This window comes from Heliconius melpomene, chromosome 14 (assembly GCF_056956725.1).
Source record: "Heliconius melpomene rosina isolate 202511_hmr_F chromosome 14, ASM5695672v1, whole genome shotgun sequence".
Classification (NCBI taxonomy): Eukaryota; Metazoa; Arthropoda; class Insecta; order Lepidoptera; family Nymphalidae; genus Heliconius; species Heliconius melpomene.
The window spans coordinates 1,439,407-1,460,389 of record NC_140402.1 but is presented as its reverse complement, the minus strand read 5'-3'; the positions used below and the strand labels follow the sequence as shown (position 1 = coordinate 1,460,389).

At 31.0% G+C, this 20,983-nt stretch overlaps 1 protein-coding gene across 2 annotated transcripts in view; it reads right to left on the bottom strand.

Annotated features, from left to right (window-relative positions):
• ITP (ion transport peptide) overlaps positions 1-20,983 on the bottom strand; it is a 66,378-nt gene that overhangs the window by 38,441 nt on the left and 6,954 nt on the right. The gene's annotated exons all lie outside the window — the stretch shown is intronic.

Sequence of the window (20,983 nt, the reverse complement as noted above, 5' to 3'; positions counted from 1 at the left end):
ATAATTTCAAGGATGACTATTCTAGGGTGAGTATGGACTACCTGGCCTCCTTAATCCTACGCCCATGTTGTTATAGCTAAAATATATTAATTTATACAGAAAATCTTCAAAGTAAATCTTAGATTTGGATTTAGTAGAATTATTAACAGATAAAATTATATTTCAACGGCCTTGCATATAGTGACAGTGCTCTCGCCGTTCTAATATTCGTGCCCGATAGATTGTTTGTAGAAGCATGCAGCTGACGCAACACACGTGCTCTCTTGGTATACAATTGTGAACTATTGTATCAGTTTCTTTAATAGAACTGACCGCGTTCCGTAAAAAGTGAACTTGTCAAGGGCAGGTACTATATTTCTGATTTTAAGTAGGGTAGGAGATCTTTTTTTGGTATTTGGTGTGTATAAGTTATGGTAGGTATTATTTTTTTTCCATTTTTGTTTCACGCTGTATCCCGCGTGTAGGCAGAGGAAGGGCCATGTTAAGACGCTCCGGTCCCGACTCCGATTTTTTAAGGATTTTTTTTCGAGAAATTACTATATATATGAAGGAAGGAAATAAAATTTTATAGAAAAAAATACAAATTTTTAAAGCTTTTTAAAAACATTACAAAAAGACATAATTATAATTTGATATAACGACCACGTATGAAGTTAGTTTACAGTTAAATGACGTCATTACCAATGTAAAAATGTAAAAAATAATAATCTATAGGAGTTTTAAGATCATAATAAAGTTTTTTAATGTCGTGAAACCTGGATTTACCTGTATGTCTTTTTTGCAATTGACGTCAATTAAGGTTTTTTTTTTCTAAAACATAACAGATAATAAAAAATATTATGTAGTAGTTATCTTCCGCAATTTCGTTTGTTCGTCCAAAAAGTATCTTTTCATTTTCATCTTTTCAAAGTTCGTCCAAATATATTTCTTACAGTTATAATAGTCGTAAAATGCTATAATTATGTATAGCCAAATATATTTTTGGTAGATTACTAAGTCATTTAAATTATTTGTTTCAAATTTTATATTTAAATATCGCGCTTGTGTACATATTTGCGAATCAACAAATTAATTTTGTTTCATAATGGATTAAAATGTATTTCATATCAAACATAAGTTTTAACTAAGGCCCTTTATAGATAGAATATTTTCCATTATTAAATTTGAAAAAAAAATCGTAATATACGTATTGTATCTAAATATTACGATTTTTGCGCATTTAATTTTTTTTACGTCTATAAAATATAGACTATGATTAGTATAATGTTGAAAATAAAGTTCATGTTTATTTAAATCACTTATTGCATGCTGTACTTTTTAAAAACAAATTATGTGAATAAAATTGTAAACGTTAATTGTGTAGACATAATTTAATAAGAAAATAATACATATTTTACAGAAGAATAATATTTACTTTTTCGGCTAAGATAAAACGATATTACACGTGTGAATCAAACCTAACGCGTCATATGACTAATGACGACGCCACAGATTATGTTTTATAATAGTAGGCTTCCATTTGTTTGTTGCCTTATTATAAAATATGAATCAGTATTTTAATAGCGGGTATTAAGTACTCACTATTTAGTAGGTTATATATAACGTTTATTTATTTTACACCACGTGGTGTGGTAATGGTAGAAATTGTAACCTAAAATGAACCTGGATAAACCTGAAATGGTAGAATTGTGTTTAAAATAAAAACACTTTAAACTTGTTAATTTTTTTTTTATCTCTATCTATCTTTTATTTATTTTCACACTGCATTACGCACATAGCAGGGTGAGCCATGGCGAGGATACTGGGAACTGGGCTTACTGGGAACCTAGTTTACAATTTTCTATTTATTCAGAGATCTTGTTAGATATTGCCGGTTAATTAGCAAAAATTGCTTAGAATCTCATTTTATTTATCAGTGGAAAAGAAACTGATCTACGTCATACACGTTATTAGATTCTTTAATAAAAAAATGTAGAGATAAAAAAATATACTTTTAATTTTACCATTACTGTACTTTCCTATTGTTGTAAGATTTAAAATAATCGAGTATATACGAACACCCTTTTATAAACAGGCAGGATATACGGAGGGTACCTATTGTTGAAATACTCCGTTTCTTATTGAAATATAGTATGTATTTTACTTTTTTTACATCTAAAATAATTACTTAAAATATATATAAATCAAAGAATAAATTAAATTTAATTATTACATAATTATACTTACAATTCTGACGCCACGAATGTGGCCTACGTGATAATATCTTTTAAATAAGCTCAATTAAGGTTTGCACGCGGAAAAGAACCACGAGTTTGATTAACGTTCCAGTAATATTTCCACTATAGGTACAGGGAATTCCAGTGACTCATAGCATTGAAAACTTTTCACGCTTCTTACATTAGTACTTATTTTTTTTAGCTTCAGGCTGTAACCCGCCTATAACAGTGAAGGCAGATAGCACCTGAAGGGAGCACCTAGTGTTAAAACACTATGTTTCCATTCCCCGCTTTCCGCCGAATGAATAATTATTATCCCCTCTCTTGCGGGCAATGTGTGGCGTTGAGTTTTTACAAAGTCCTACACGCAATAATTACACGAAAAATTAAGAATGAAATTTCTTAACACTTGGTTACTCCATACAGCTCTTAAGTTACCCTATCAAGCGGGAAAACAGTGTAGCATTTTTTTTTATTAATGTAAATAACATATAAATAAAATGTATTGGAAATTACCTTACTTTCCTCTACTTAGAGGAAAACCTATTTAGGTTTATCTCCGCGAAATGACATACTCAGCCATATATAGTGCCAACATATTTCCAACTACTGTGTGGAGCCTGAGGTTTTAAATATATTTATAGAATTATTTAAACCGGCTCGAAGGACCAGCGTACTATGGAATTTACATTTTCAATATTAACTGAGGACGGGATGTTCCTCAAGTGCTTCCATCATATATATTAAACAAATACATACATATGTTTACAATTACTTACTCAATTACACTTGACACTCGTCTTTTTACATAATTATTAAGCACATGGTAAAAATATTTTAAAAAATGAACAATTGTATATACTTAAGCGGCTTAAATATAATTATAATGTTAATTTTAAACTATAATCTTCTTTTCTATTTATCAAGCATCGGTCCATTTAATTTCCGAGCAAGCTAAGGTTCCGCCATATACGAGTATACATGGAAGTAATGCAAAAACATCATATTTCAATATAAATCTGAAATATATTTTATAATGCAATAAAAATCTTAACAGCATACTCAAGAAATTATTTAATTACTTCTGTCCAAGCGTGAGAGCACATAAAGTTCTACTATAAAATATGATGCAATATAAGGCTTTCAAACGTCATTGTAACAGCAGGTAGTTTTGAGTGTAAGGTCGCTTGGATCTAGCCGACTGATGTAACTTACGTTTGGGTCGGTACGCGTTAATTGAATTAGAATTAGAGGTAAAAGTGTGGAGGAATGTGGGTGTGAGAGGAATTTAAAAAAAATTATACTAAACATAAGTGGAGTGAGTTTTATGTATATAGGAATAGAGATGATATTACAAAATGTATTTGAAATGTGTGTTGTGCGCTCTACGTAAGATACTTATATGGAAAATATAAAATAAAAAAAATAACTAAAAAAGACTTGCTTTTCTACACTAAGAATCTACAAAATGCTCGGAGCTATAAATTATATGAGCCTAAAGTAGAGTGGTTTTCTAGTAACCTCTGAAGAGTTCCAATATTCAGGTCCTGGTTGCATCATCACACCCCCTCGTTGATACCAGAATATTACATTATCGCCTAAGTTACGTATAACTGCCAAATTTCATGATGATATAGTTTGTTACAGTTCGACCTAATAAAAACGTGTTAAAAAATTGTCTCTTTCCTTTTAATTGCATTGACAGTTCGTTGAGAGGCGTAATAGTAATATCCTGTTGTAAAGAAATTATATTTAAAATCGTATTAAATGCACAGTTAACTTCCTCTTTACATGAAATAATGTGTAACTTATATAGTGAGATTTTTTTTTTATTATTTCATTACAAAGCAGGTTAGGAAGAGGGAACCTAGTGTAAAGAGTCCATTTCCAAATTTTCTACCAAATTCTTAAGACATTGGGTGTTGAGTGGCAGAACACAACGCCTCGCTTACCAGAGCGAAGAAATGAAAATATAAAATATTTCACTTCCTCGAGTTAGAATTGAATGTACAACTTGTCGCACACTTGTCGAAGAAACCAACCAACCAGCTGGCAAAAAGACTACATGAAGGCAGTTCTGTTGAGAGGAACTGACAAGAACCTCACTAGTTAATTCTTAAACTCAACAGTTGTTGAATAACAATGAATAATCTCTTCGTTACTTATCGATACGCCGTCTGGTATGTCAAGGCACAAGTCACTTATCGTTGCGATTCGAGAAAGATTTTTAACGAAACTACTCTAGATATTAGTTATCAATATGAATAGACTCACGGTGATAAGTCGGGGTTTAACGTAAAATTTACGTTTGGTTCAGCTGTCGAGTAGTTCTTATATGGATATTATGTAAAATGTATTATTTAAAAAAAAAAAATCAGCTTCACGCTGTATCCCGCACATAGCAAGGTAGGCAGAGGGACCTAGTGTTGAGACACTCCGTTCCCCACTTTCTGCCGAATTCTGGAGCAGAACTCAACGTCGCATTTTTGCCTTCGCGAAATGTATTATATAGAAATTTATAGTGTAAATTTAGAAATTTCTTTTACATACACATAAACAAATAGCCTGTTTTCATGGCGCAGGGGACAAGCGGGCGAATGTAAGCGTGACAGTTGTGAGTTCGATTCCCACTGATTCTGGTCAAATTAAATATTTTATATTTTTTCATTTCTCCCCTATGGTAACGAGGCACAAAGAAGGGGGTGAAAAGGAGGTGAAAAGTGAAAAACAGTCTCATAATGGAAAGGGGTGTTCTATAGTCATCCTCGATAGATTTTTCAATTCGAACCAAATTCCTGAGATTAGCGAGTTCTACCAAACAAACTGTCTAGCTTATTAATATTCCTATAACATTTACAACAATTTTACTCTAAAATAAATTGAAGTTTAATTTTAAGCATCCTTTACTAAATATAAAATGATGTAATGCTTAAAATAATTGCAGAGCGAGTGCATTCTTCGAAATGGAAGTGGCGAACGGTGCATAACGCAGTCATTACGCAAGTGGGCACTATACTGTGTACTTTATACTCTATGGTGTAGGTACTCGTATATAGTTGCATCAATAAAATGAATGAATGAATGTTTTTGCTATTAAATACCAATTAAAATAAACAATAATTTTGTTAATAATTCTATAAATCTTCTAATTGTAGATATTGGAGATTAATTTTGAAGAAATATCTATTTTACAGTTTTTTAAAGATAATATTTCTTTAAATCAATTTTTTTTCAAAAAGTAATAAATTTAAATAATCACTTCAAATAAATAAAAATACTCAACAAGTGCGAATTTCATGAGTTCATCGAGGGTTCAGTATCAATTTGTTGAAAGCTGGCAAACTAGATTTTTCGAATTCTCATTTTTTGCCAAATTTCATAATTGTAGTGCTACGGGAAATACTCTATAGATTTTGATTACGCGGCAAATTTCATATTAAATGTAGGAAAACGATATATAATTTATATTGACATTGATTGTGTTAACTTAGAAGCTTAATTTTTCTGTGATCTAAAGAGCTGTAGATCTGTGTGTTTGATATTAATTTCAGCTTGATACCTCCACGTAACCTCAAAATAAATTATCTGGACAAATGGACAACAAAGTGACCGTTTTTCCTTTTGAGATACGAAACCCTAAAAATAATAAAATAAATCACAGTAAGAGTGCACATTATAAGATGAAACAAAGGTAAAAATCGGATGATTAAAATTAGCGGAAAAAGGCATGAATCAAATCGATATATTACACGGAGATCTCGATAAAATGCTTTAATTTTGAGAAGAAAATATTTTTTTTGTTTCAGCTCTGTCTGGAAGGGCTTTACGTCATCGTCTGCGCGCGCGCCGCTGTCCGTTCGTTGAATCCTTTTATTAAAAAGTAATATTGAAATATGGCACGGTAACCGCAACTTGAATGATAGCTACTATATTATCTTTTACACGTGGACGGACTTTAATGCATATAAATATAGTCTTGTATTTAATTTTTGAGTGTGAGCTCGACTACTCTTGTCCTCTTGTGAACTTTGAACTAGAATTAAATAAAAGAAATTAAATACACTACAATTATTTTTAGTTTCCCACACATAGCCGGGTAGAGGAACCCTGACAACCTAGTGTTAAGATACTCCGTTCCTATTAAGACACTTCCAGATTCCGCCGAATTCCTGAGGCGTTACATGTTGATTGAGGAACTCATCGCCTTTCTTTGCGATACCAAAGCGAGGAAATAAAAACATTAAATATTTCATTCCACCACCTGGAAATCAAACCCGTTAAGCTACACGCTTGTCCCGTGCGCCACGGTGGCCTCAACATCATCTAAAATCAGCGTAGGTAATATTCTCAACAAATTTATAAGATTTCGCATTGAATTCTCAGTATTGCAAAACTGAAACTAATGTGTCTTTAATGAATGCCTTAGATAATTAGCGACCGCCATCAGGGAAAAATTATCGGGTGGGGCGATGGATATATCACCATTGCCACGTATAAATATTTATATCTTGCGTAACGTAAACGATATTGGTCTTTCGTATACTGTAAAGGTACCTAAGGTAGGTTGCTTATAACTTAAATAATTACCTGTAGACATTTACATCTTATATATATATATATATATATATATATATATATATATATTTTATCAGCTTCACGCTATATCCCGCACATAGCAGGGTAGGCAGAGGGAACCAGTTTCCCATTTTATATATTATAGATATTTTTATACTATACTAGACGAATAAAGAATTAAACTTATTAGCCAGAGTTATAATCCATACGGAACTTATTTTTTGGTTTCTTTTCTTTTATGTCCGTTGCTGATGTCAGAAGTACTTATTCACTAAAACATGAACGTTTAATAATATTTATGATCAATGGTCGTGCGTTATAACAATTACGTGACTTTACGATTGTATTTCATTAAGATTGAAATTTATTACTTGGAAGATTAAGAAGTAAAAGTAATTGAAGCCAGTCGTGGTACTTTTATAGTCATAGGTGAGTGAGTGAGTGAGTTCGATTCCCACTCGAGGAAATTAAATATTTATTGAAGAATAGCTCAGCTTTAAATGAGGCAGCATCTCAACACGCAATGCCTTAAGAATTCAGCGAAAAATGTGAAACGGAGTGTCTTAACACTAGATTCCCTCCAACTACCTGGGATACGGTGTGAAGGTAAAAAAAATATATAATATGACATTAGAACTGCAAAATCAAATCGTTTACGTTACGTGCAATATAAACACGGTAATTCTTTGAATTTAAGCAATTGATGGCCATTGCCACGTTTACACGGAAACGTAAAGCAAACACTGGCTTCTAGAATCATCAATATGACAAAGTAATGCATCGTAAATGATATTAAGAAGATTTAATTCTATAATTAGCTGGATAAGGGCCAAAATCGCGTAAAATATTGGAAAAACGGGGCCGTCGAGTAGACGCGCTGTCTGCGGTCGTCTTCACCCAACATTCTACCAATTTTACTACTAATTTCTCTTGTGTAACCACCATTTCTCTTTTATACTTCTCAAACTGATAAACTGCGTATACCCAAAGACCAATGGAAAGTTAATGTATGGAATGTTTCAAAGTAAATGCAATCCGTGTACCGACCATTGATAGATTCCGATAAGCGAAAAGCAAACTCGCTAGAACCCGCTTAGGATGACCACTCGATTGAAATTGAATATATTTTAAAAATATTATGAGAAAGTGTTTATTTTAGCTTAAGAACTAGTTATTATTAATTTTAAAGTTTCTATTCTAATAATATTTTTGAAAATTATAACGGCATAATAACATTTTTGGTTTTTGCTATTTATATTAGTGATTTAACTATTCTAAGCTTTTCTGAAATTTATTTCGAAAGACCGAATGATTATATCCAAGACAATATCATTTTAATTGAATGAACGTTACGCTATAGCTTATAATGAATGAAATTATACAAAAGAAAACATGGTTTCCGGTCATTCAAAGTACATACGTACAGCAAATGAATGGTTTTCCGAAAATAGCTTCACTATTAAACATTTTTCAGGAATCCGTCCATCAAGGAATGCACATAAAATTTATATCTGTTGTTTTTCTAGTCTTTGACGTGCGAAATAGAAATAGATGCTTTATAGCTTAGGTTCAAAAACAACTAACATACATCGGCGGTGCTTAAAAAAGTTATATTATGCATTGAATAATTTATATTCTTATTCACGACTGTAAGCGATTTTAAGAGACACCATTATCGATAGTCGCCGTTGCGAAAAGGTTTAAGCGTGTGATTGTAAGGTGACGGTTGTGTGTTTGATTCCCACTCGTGGGATTTATTATTAACATTTTCATCTCTTCGCGCTGGACTGAGACAAATGCGCGACATAGATTTCCGCCTCTCGACATGCAATGCCTCGAAAATTCAGCGGAAATTGGGGAACGAAGACTAGGTTCCCTCTGCCTATCCTGCTATACTAAAATATATGATAAATATAAATATAAGAATTGAACATTCTCTAACTGGGGCTTGGCGGTAGGTAGGTAATAGGCACACATAAAGTTTGACCTTAAAAGTAACGAATGTATATACAGTTAATAATGAAGTTAATCAAAGGATGAATTAGCCGATAGACGCGATAATTGTACTAAAATGTACGATACTTACTTATAACTGTAAGTAAATACTTGTGAGATAAAATAAAGTAGGTAACTTAAGATCTAAAACATATTATTATTCTTTTTTTACCACATAGCAGGGTAACTGTGTGCCTGGTAACTTAGTGTTAAGAGATTCCGTTCCCATTAAAACACTGCCATTCTCCTACTTTATTTTGTTAAATTTTATTTTGTTTCTTATATAGATATTATGTAAAGGTCGTCTATAATAAAAATAAAAATATGATATATATAAAAATATACACAGTTTAAAATTACTTGCATGCCAAATATGTAATTCTGTTATGTTTTAAGCTGTGTTTATAATTCAGATATTTTTTATTTTTTACTATAATTACTTAGAAGTTATTAAAACATTGCTAAACTAGAACCCGTCGAATGGCGGCGGGTAAGTACAGCGTTTGACTATAAACGTGAAGGCTGTCGATTTGATTCCCATTCGAAGCTATAAATTATTTTTATTTTCTAGCTTTAGTAACATGATAAAGCGCTGGGTCAGGTTACGCAATTTGTCGAAAATGAAACGAAAGGTGGGGTGGGGAATGTCTTAACTCTAGGTTCCCTCTGCCTGTCTGCTAAATTAAAAAATTTGAACAAAACAAAATAATAAACTTACTGATGGACAAATATCAAGTATTGTAATAGTATATGATATCTCACACCAAATACCTATGTAAATATTCTTATGTACCTATCTATTTAGATTTTGTATATTATAGACACACAAAAACTTGGCGCCATCTTAAATTAAATACAAATAAACTACTTCACACAAAAACTTCATACGGCCTTCAACTTGAACGCCCGTTTTTTTTTTCAATGAGAAATAACAGTTTTTTAGTAATTTAACTAAAAATATTTCTTTTTTTTATTTAATAATAATTTCCTTTTTATATGATTTTAATTTATATATATATTTTTTTAATTTTTTATTTTTTTATTATAATTTTTATTTAAAAATGTAAAATTGATTCACTAATTTAATAAAAGTATATTCTGATTTTAATTTATATACATGTTTAACATTTATTTAATCTGTCTTCGATACAACTGTTAATTTAAAAAAAATACCTGTCATAAGACATAACAAAAATCATCGTCATCTTTAAAAGAACATCTTACAGAGTACTTTACAGTAGAGAAACTTCTAGAAATAAATGTAATTAACATTTAATAATAAAATATTAGAACATATGTATGTGTAATATAGATATAGATCTATACATATATTAATATTATAACTGAACACTGTTTACTTAAGAGATTATGAAAATATCAATTTCAACTTAATGAAACAATGATTTGTACAAATTTTGTCTTTTTGTCTGATTGTGTGTGCGTGTATTTGAGCACTCTAATTTCAGGAACGGCTTTATCGATTTAAATGCAGTTTTTGTTTTTCTGTTATATTTAATTAAAATATAAAGCAATATTGTATAACCACAACAAAAAGCAATATAATATTTATTAGCTAATGTACTTGGAACTTTTTTTTCATTTTTATAACCATATCTATGTAACTGTTACGACAAAATAAACGAAATTTGAAAGGAATTGTTTTGGTTAATTGAATTTTGTTTCACGGCTTCCAATCAATTGCTTCATTTATTACATAATTTTTTAGTTAATATAAGCTTGCTGACCTATATTTTTCCCTCTTTAACTTTGACCTATAAATTGAGAATTACATAAAAAGAACATTGATATTTTTTTAATTAAAAAGCAAATGGAATGTCTTGAGTCTAGACTCCCTCTGCCTTATTGACCAATAAATATATTTTTATTTTATAACAAATTATAATAATATAATTATAATATTTAATAATAAAAAATAATATTTAACCAAACTGCTCTGTAATATTATATATATATATATTTTTAGCAAATTATTTCGTCTTCAGTGCGTAACGGTGCAAAAATCATGATTGGCATATTGACTTAATTAACACATCGTAAACGTCAGACCGCCGCGCCGCCGCAGAATGGCGGCTCCGTGCTCCGTTTAAACCAGCGGTTTGCCATTTTTACTTTGAAAGGTATTTATAAAAAAATATTTCACCTTTCTACTCCCATCACATGTTGTAACACGTGTGTTCTATTGATACCATTTTATTTGAATAACTGTTTTATTTAATATTTGTGTTACATTTTGACCAATATATTATGGTAATGTGGACACCAATACAGTTTTTACTGTAACCTATTCTTTCTTTTTTTTTCAGCTTCACGCTGTGTCCCATATATAGTCGAGTAGGCAGAGGGAACCTAGTGTTAAAACACGCCGTTTCCCAATTTTCGCCGAATTTTCACGTAGGGGAGAGCGGGGCTAAAAGTTACCGAGCTAAGTTGTTCCGATGGAAATAATTTCGCGGGGAAAAGTGATAGGAATATTTAGTAAACATATAGTGAAATGCAATGTGATAGCGCACCCATGGCTATCATATTGAACAATCCAGTGGCACCCGAAACCAATGGAATAGCACACGTGTGTCGCTGGTGCACGTTTGTAAATATTTTCGCATTTGATATTATTGGTCTGTCTCACAAATTGTAACGATTAGCCTCGAGTATTTTAAAACTATTACCAAAGAATTACATATACATATTGAGCGCGAAAAGATAAAGCTATAAAATCTTTGTTTATTATTTTGGTTTAACAAAATCAAAATAAGTTTTATTTTATATAAAATTATCTTTTACTTTTTAGTTCGTTGTTTTTCGCTTCAGTTTTTTTTTGTTCAAAATTAATTCTTTTTACGATTTTAAGTGATAAGTAACCTTAAAAGGATACTTTTTAAATGAGTGTTGGTTGTGGTGGTAGTGGTAGATAACGAGTGGCATCTGTTGTGATATGTAAAACTCGACTCAATTAGGTAAGTATTATTTTTGTGGAAACTAACATTTTGGTATATTGACAAGAAAATACATAAAAAAATATTCTTTCCCTTTTTGAAGTCGGTTGAAAATGAAAACATATTTTTTGAGGTTGGTTGAAAAGAAATGCAACGATGGGGAATCTTACTTCTGACAATAATTTTAACAAAGTTTTCCCTTGTAACTATTCCAGTATAATTAAAATTTAGCAAAATAAAAACAAATTTTCTCAATTTTGACCAAATTTTATAATCGGAACCTAACCAAACTTTCATCAAACTTTCCTTGAAGTGTATCCTTTTAAATAAGAAAAAAATCATTGGAATCGGTTGGCGTGATATTGAGTTATTCGTCATTTTGTCGCACACGTACCAATACAAATTTAATACTTATGTGATTTTCTCATAGATAATATAGTCAAAAATAGAATTTAAAAAAATTGGTTCCCACATGGGAAGCACTACCTTTCAATAAAAAAAAAACATCAAAATCGGTTCACCTAATCAAAAGTTATGAAGTAACATACTTACACAAAAAAAACAGTCGAATTGATAATCTTCTTTTCTTACAGAAGTCGGTTAAAAAAGATTTGCTTTTGCGCCTGGTGATTATTATGATACTGTTGATTATTCCTTAAATAAACTGGCTTTGTTCGATTATTTATTGTTTTTTATTGTGCAAATAATAGCTTTAAAAAATATGGTAACAATTTACCCCGGTCTGTTAACAACTTGCCCCAAATCGGGGTAAGTTGTTACTTTCCGACTTCAGTCACAAAAAAAATCATAAAAAAAAGTCTTACAAAGAATACTCCAAATTACTGTTTTAATTGCAAGTCTAGATATGTAAGTTGAATTTGATTACATTGTATAAATACTGAAATCAAGTATTCGTAGCAATATTTGAGGTTAAAAAAAAATCGGAACTTTTGGCCCCGCTCTCCCCTACTTATAATTTTTGCGTAGTGGAACTTAACGGCGCGCTTTGCCTTGTTACCAGAAATAAGAAATGAAACTAGGCATGACAACTAACCAGGACCAGGCCTGGACTGTCCAGGCAGAGGAAATCTTGTGTTAAGACATTCCGTTTTCCACTTCTCTTATTCTTATCTAATGATTTAAATAAAACTCTTAAAATATCTTAGAATGTAGTTACTATTTTAATCTAGTTATTATTATTAATAACAATTTTTAAATAATGTCAAATAAATACCACTGATCTGACCACTTTTAGGTTTTTTTTATCGTTTCATGAGTATGTTGCAATTCAAGTAACATTCAATATCCGCTCTACAATAACTAGTTAGGAGTACAATGTGTGATTGTGAGTGATCATTTTGAATTATACTGTCAAATACGAGTACTTGATAAATAATGGATTTTTTCAAACTATTTTTTTTCGTCTCGACGCTTTATCCCGATTATAGAAGAATAGGCAGAGAATCAAATGTCAAGATACTCCACTGTCCGCTTTCCGAATGAATTCGAGACATTGCGTGTTGAGTGGCAAAACTCAACGCCGCACTTAATCACCAGACATGAAGGGTAAAACAATTACTTCTCTTTTTATTTATTACTCTGATTCGAACTTCAATCATCGTGTTGAAAGTCAGAGTCCCATGGCTAATATGAAGAATTCATATTATATTATATAAAAATATATTTATATATGTCTCAAGAATTGATTTAATAATTTACCACTTACATTTAAAATAAAAAGACACACACACTTGCCCGACACACCCTACTCTACGTCATGTCGATTGTCGACGTAAAAAACATACACCTACTTAACAAGATCTAATTAGAATACGTCTACAAGAATACATAAATAAAAAATATATCATTTTGAGATTTCTTAGTGACTAATGTTTCTTAGTTAGTCATTAACAAAATACTCGTGTGAACGTAAATTATGTATGAACTTATGAAACCACGCTTTGAGAGTCAATCCAAATTAATATTGGGGGGAAGATATGGAAGCAAAAAGTTCTTAATGTCAGAGGAAAGAGAAAGAAAAGGTACCTACACATATTTTTTTTTCTTTCAAGGTATGACGTTGAAAAATCATAGTTTTTTTTTCTAGGAAAAAAGAAACTATATTTACTTTAACTTTCTACTTTTAACAGTTAAATGAGAAATTAAATTTTACCTACCATTCGAGATTTTTTTGTATGCCTTATATTGGACATAGTGTGGATGGGTTTTTTTTGGTTAAACATCTAATAAAAACTATTTGTTCATCATTTTGCTGTATTTGGGTAAAATTATACAATCGTCGTCTACATTGTTTTCATTATAAAATCGAGAAGTAAATATTTTATTACTTGTATCAATTACTTAGTTCTCCTCAATGAACCTATATACCACATTTCATCTTTCTATACTTCGTTATTTCATCTGTCTGTTGTATTTCAGTCTTTAAGCAAAGAGTTTTAAATAATATAAATTTCCTCTACTAAAACATTTAACTGTAGTTTGGGTGATAGACCCCGTTATTTAGAGCAAGAACGACTTCTAAAGTCAACATAGTCAATGCAAATTTAAGTCTAATTAAAAATAAATATTATGTCACGGATCTTTCCAAATTTCATAAGAATTACGATATATTAAATTAAACTAACTAAAATTCCAATTTTTTATCTAATATATATATTTAATCAACTAAAAATACATACCACGGCATTAATAAAAATAATAAATTCCGCAAATTCCAAAGTTCAAGTAATATTATTTCAATGTATTGCATTTTTCTAATCTAGAATGACTCGACACGAGTTTTAATAAAATCATTTTAATTGGACCCCAGATTACTTTAGTCGGAAATCTTTAATGATATATCGGATCATCGTACGAGGTTTTTACCGACTTACTCACATAGGAATAAAACTGCTATTAACTTCAAGAAATATCTTTAAGTATTCTAATTATAACACTTTACAAGTATATCAATGAGGCAGTCATGGCGCACGGATACAAGTGTGCGACGGGTGTATGTTCGATCCCCACTCGGAGTTCTGATCCCGGCGTTACATTCCGTCACTCAACACGGAATGCCTAAGAAAATTCTAATATTTGGCGGAATGTGGGGAGCAGATTGTGATGTTGTGATGTGTTGTGTTGTGATCTTGTGTGTGATGTGATGAGTTTTAACACTGGGTTCCCCCTGCCTACCTTTCTATGTGCGGGATACAGCATGAAGCTGATTTATATTGTATTTTATTTAAAGTTTATCAATATATATCCTCGTTTTTTATATTATTACTAAAGTTATCTTATATAAACACCTTTACTCGGTATTAGGAATATTAATAATTCGGAAGTGACTCACATTAAGTAAGATAACTATGAGACACCTTACTTAGAAGTCGGACGGGATGCTATTTTTTGCCTTTGTTAATATCGTAAATTATCGATGTGTCGATAATATGACAGCTATTTTTTTACTAGAGCAGTTTATATATAGATAGATATATATATTTATAGATTATATATAGATTTATAAATAAAATAATGAAAGCTAAAATGTAATATTTTATTCAACCTTCAATATTTTTCTACACTTAAAACCAGTTATAGTGCCGCGTATTACAGTTGCTATAAATAACTTCGTATAATTATATGTATTAATGTAAATTTATTTTTCTTTATGGTGTTTCCAGCAAGCAAAGGCAGAGGACACTTGGGAACCTAGTGTTAAGACACTCAGTTTCCATTAAGACACTTCCGTTTTCCACTTTCCGGAAGAAAGAATTAAGTTGAATTTAACAGTCGTACGCTTATAGCCCTGCCCCAGCGATATAAGTTTCCTATCATTATTAAATTTAAGTTATTGATACTTTTTAGGTAACACACAAAAATCCTCTATTGACTTTTTAAAGAATAAGATGTAATTTTATGGTGAAAAAATTAATTTAAACTTTTTGTGATAGATACATAGATAGTTAAAACATTTGCAATCACGACATATTTACAACTTCTTGTATCAGTACCTAATATTAAGAGGAAAAGCTCGATGATTCTCCTGAGTCACGGACCTACAATTAAAATAGTATAATTATATTGGAAAAGTAAATCAAATGCAAGATAAATATGGAAACTATTATATTATTTCCTTTCCTATTATATTAGTTCCTTTCGCAAAAAAATTCCGACACATTCCAGTGGTTTTCCGCCTCCGCTACCGATATAAGTTTCCTATAATTAATTATGAACTTAACTATTATAAGCATACTAGCTTATGCACGCGATATCATCTGTAACTTGGCATTTTTTATTTAAACAACCAGTTTTTTTCTCTGTATTTCGCACATAACAGAGTAGGCAGAGAGTATCTGAGAATCTAACGTTAAGACACTACGTTTCCAACTTTCCACTGAATTGTAGAGGCATAGCGTGTTGAGAAAGCGTGGCGTTGAGGTCCGCAACGCCACGCTTTGCCTCATTACCACTACCGGAGCGAAGAAATGAAAATGTTAAATATTTCATTTCCTCGAATGGGAATCGAACCCACTACCAGTCGCGTTTACGGTGACGGCGTGCGCCACTACACGCCTAAATGTATAGTGAAGATAAAATATGTTTTATTTGTGGTGCCATTTATCTACTAATGGGAACATCAAAAAATATAATCGAATTGATAACCTGCTTTTTATACAGAAGTCGGTTAAAAAGGCAATGCCGCGGGCGGAAAGCTTGTAATGAAAACATGTACAGACTGCGCTATTTGTTGTCATATTAATACAGTATCTCTGTCGTCATTCACACACCTCTTTTCCGTTGCCTTGGTACAATTCCCTTGTAATTTGTGCGACATTCATCTCAAACTATTCCAACAAGCAAATTCAATTATAACATTTATTACCTACTATAATTATAACAAATTGTAGGTACTTTAATCATAAAATTGGCTGGACGAGCTGTTACTTTGAAACATTTACTTTCATTTCGTGGTAACTAGCAGAACTCAACACAGTTCTTTGTCTTTAAAAACCAGTGAAGAAAATAATTAGTTATTCCGAGTGGTATTAGAAACCACAATTGCGTGTACTGTTAGAGATAATGATATATTTAAATATTTAAACCTAGAAACCATAACAGAATCTTTTACTAGATCATTTCTATTTTTAAAAGTTAAAATCGCTATCAAAACCACTTTGTAGAAATAGTGTCAGACGCTTCGCAAATACACCTCAATGGCATGTAATATTAATTAATAATCTATATATAGATTAAAAATGAAATTAAACTTTTAGATTAAAGACTTAGAGGACAACTACCTAAAAAAAGGAAAACGAGTTCGTATTTTATATCTGTATATTTGCAGATATTAAATACGTAAAACAAAATATTAATAAATAAACTTGTTATTCTATAGATGCGGTATATAGACCCATTTTTTTTTTAGTTTAAAAATGAAAATTAAGCCAGTCATGGCGCAAGGGCACGAAGTGTGACTGTAAAACCGATTGCTTGTGCTTGGGCTGTACGGGATACAGCGTGAAGCTGATTAAATATTTTATTAAATTAGTTGATATTTTTTATCTGTGCTTTATAAATTTAATAAATATATTCTTGGCTACATTTTTTTGAAACTAATTTATCTCTAGCAAGATAACTAGAACTCTTTACCCATAGGCGTATCCAAAAATATTTTCTAAGACTAACTTTAAACCTCTTCTCTATGGGTATCTAACCAACGTAATATGACGATATTTATAATGTAAGCGATTCTACGATTCTTATTTTAGGAAATAATAAAACTATTAAATTCTATGATCTAGCGAAAAGCAGCATTAATTAAATTGACATTTATGCGCATGACAACGTACCTGCAAAACACGTTATGTGGTAGACGTTTAATTTTTGCTTTTATATACACTTAAATAAGATTACAACCTCTTGCGTGAGTTCTCCATTCAACGTGACACTGGCGAAGTGATTTTGTGCTCAACTGGCACGCTCGAAACGCCATAATAGAAAGAACAGAACAGAACACTTAAATAGGTTATATCAATTAATAAACACAAGTTTCCTGTGACTCAGGTAGGGAATACCATGAATTTTATATTAGCAAAAAATATTTTTAGAATGCGAATACTAAATGTTAAAACAGAAGGAAAAAATAAAAATTTAGTTAACGCATCAAGCCATTTAAAACGTAACAAATTATAAACATTGTGAAATCTGAAAGTTCCCAGTGTAAAAAGCTACATATATTTCTGTAGGTAATATAAACTTATAAAATACTATAAATAAAGCTGATAGAGAACCTATATTATCATATTTGTAGAGCATAAGTGAGTACTAAAAAGGAATATCGATAATGAAGGTTTTAAATTCATTTTTAAAGATTGTAGGTTACTTTTTACGATATTTACCTCATGCGTTAATTGAAAATAGATGGGCAAAGCTGCGAACGGATATCTAGTCTCAAAGAAATATATTCGAATTATATTATTTACCTGTATAGGATCTACAGTATCTATTCTTAGAATTAAATGTTAAAATTTGAAGTTTTACGTTATATATGCGTAGGTACTTATATGTCAAATTTCAAAATAACATCAAGCGGCAAAAGGAGGCTAGAGCTAAGACACTCCGCTCCCCACTTTCCGCCGATTTCTGGAGGCATTGCATGTTGAGTAAACTAAAACTGTAAAACTGTTCTTAATAGTTCAATAAATCTTCTTTCCTCTTTTTACTTCTCGAAAAAATTTAATTAACCACCGGTAGCTTGTTTTATCAAAGCTTTAATATTAATAAAATAATTTATATTCTTTTCCTCTTAGTTTTCCTTAAAAAAAATTACTTCCATTCCTAGTACAAATTATTCTATAATTGTATTCAACAGCCAACTATTAACTAACACTTATTGCATCATTTGAATTTATTTTTAATCAAAAAGGCAAATATTTTGCTCCTTTATAATTTTTAGTTATAACAATTATTTGTATGTCTACCTATATAGTCTAATATACATCGATCGTCTTTATTAAGGCTTCAGCTTTTTTTTTTTGTTAGTACCATTTAAAAATACCTACATAAAAAAGTTAAACAGTGTCCTGTAAAACTCTTTGTGAGTTTGACTGCAGGATCTCGAGTCTCTTTACTTTACTAATTAAAATTAAAATTAAATTAATATTAGATTCAAATTAAATTAAGAAATGTTTTCTGTTCAATTAACAGTTGACAAGAAATACTCCCTAAGTTTCACAAACACATTTTTAAAAGAAAAGATAAGGAGCACAACTCCAGATGAGGTACAAGTGCGTTAACGGCCTTTAAAATAGTATTATAGACATAGAGAATGGCTCGTTGCGACACTCCGTTCTCCACTTATCGAATGATCTTCTCAGAGCGAGACACTTAAAATTATTCATTACCCCAAATCGAGATCGATCGACCTACAGTATACACCACTATTGCCTATGCTTTTATATTAAATTTACAATAATAGCGATGAACAAGCGTAAAGATTATAAATCATTTTAGATCTATCATATGGCTGATTTGATATCTTCGCTGCAGAATTCGCTGGTAAGTTGGGAACGGAAGTGCGCAGGTTCCCTCTACCTACCTTGCCGCGATATAGCGTGAAGTTAAAAAAAACAGTTGTAATTTATAAATAGGTGACAAATGTAGAGCAGATCAAGCGTCAATATTATTATTAAATTTATTATTACTTTCCTTATTGAGACATGGCGCCTAACCGAATACCTTACTCATATAATACCTACCTATTTTGTATTTAAAAAAAAACATGGGTATATTTTGTGACGTAAGCACGCTACTTGCGTATAAAGTAATTTCATAAAATGGTGTAATAAATGCATTATCATGGAGGAAGTGTTGCATCATGTGATGTCAAATCGTTATAACCCTGAACTAACACCATAATTCCGGAGTCTTCCTTGCCGAGCTCTTCCTCGTATCTAATTAGTAAGTGAGAAACTACAATACGTCATCTTTTTTATTTTAGATTCACGGTATATCCCGCATGTAGCAGCGTAGGGAGAGAGAACCTATTGTTAAGATAATCCATTTCCCATGTTTCAACGTCGCGCTTTACTTCGACAGTCCGGCACCAGAGTGAAGAAATGAAAATATTAAATATTTCATTACATCGAGTGGGAATTGAATCCACAACCTTTAGTTATACTTCGTGCCCCTGCGCCATGATTGGCCTTACATTACGAAATGTTTCTTTCGTATCATTGTTTCTTAGTAACGTATGGTATATTATTATAATAATCACTTATATAGAACAATTAACTCCATTGACGCACAATGGAGACATGTCTGGTTAGATTTTATGATTGCAGGTTCCGGTCTAATCTTAATAAATATATGCCTACTTATCACATTTCTCACCTTCATACTGTATCCCGAGTACAGCAGGAACGAGGTACGGGTATTTACCGTGAGATAAATTATATTATTATTCAAATCCCCATGAAAATTTAGTAATTATCTTCCAAATGTAATACATATCAAATCCATACACTTCTCCGTCATTCTGTCGTTTTCTGATTTCAGATTTTATTTAGTGCCCGCCATTTTATGCGCGTAGATTTTGACATAAATTAATGAATGAATGATAGGCAAATGTATCACGATGAAAATCTTTTGCTAAGGAACCATTTCATTATTTGTTTTAGTTTAGCTGCTTTGTTATAGTTCTACAACATATTTAGTTCTACATCAGTGACCAGATATCCTATGGTCTTCTCGTGCGTAAGAGCTACGGAATAAAAATATATTCATGTTCATCCAGTAGTTTCAAAGACATGTATGTAGGTACAAAGATACAGTTTTTCTGTTTTATTATTTTATTTACATAATTATATAATGCAGGTTATAATATTCTTATAATAAAAAATTTCAAGTCGAATCTTTAACAATTTTCTTGTCGATAATTGTTTTCATTCATCTTTAAATAATAAAAGTTAATTAAGTTTAAAAATAGAGTAAAATTTTCCAAAACAAACGACATTTAGCGTTCAAACGCTGCGTCTTGTGGAAAATGCCCAATTTCTATTAAAATCAATGTCCAAATTTTTCCAGTAAATTTAATTAACTTACATATTTTTTTTGATTTGTTACATAACGATAGGCAGTATTGTTTGTGAATGCCAGGGTATTTATCTGATGAATGCTCTAAAATTTCATAATTGTGTTTTGTTCTTTGCTTAAATCAATCAATCAATTATTTTGAGGCCG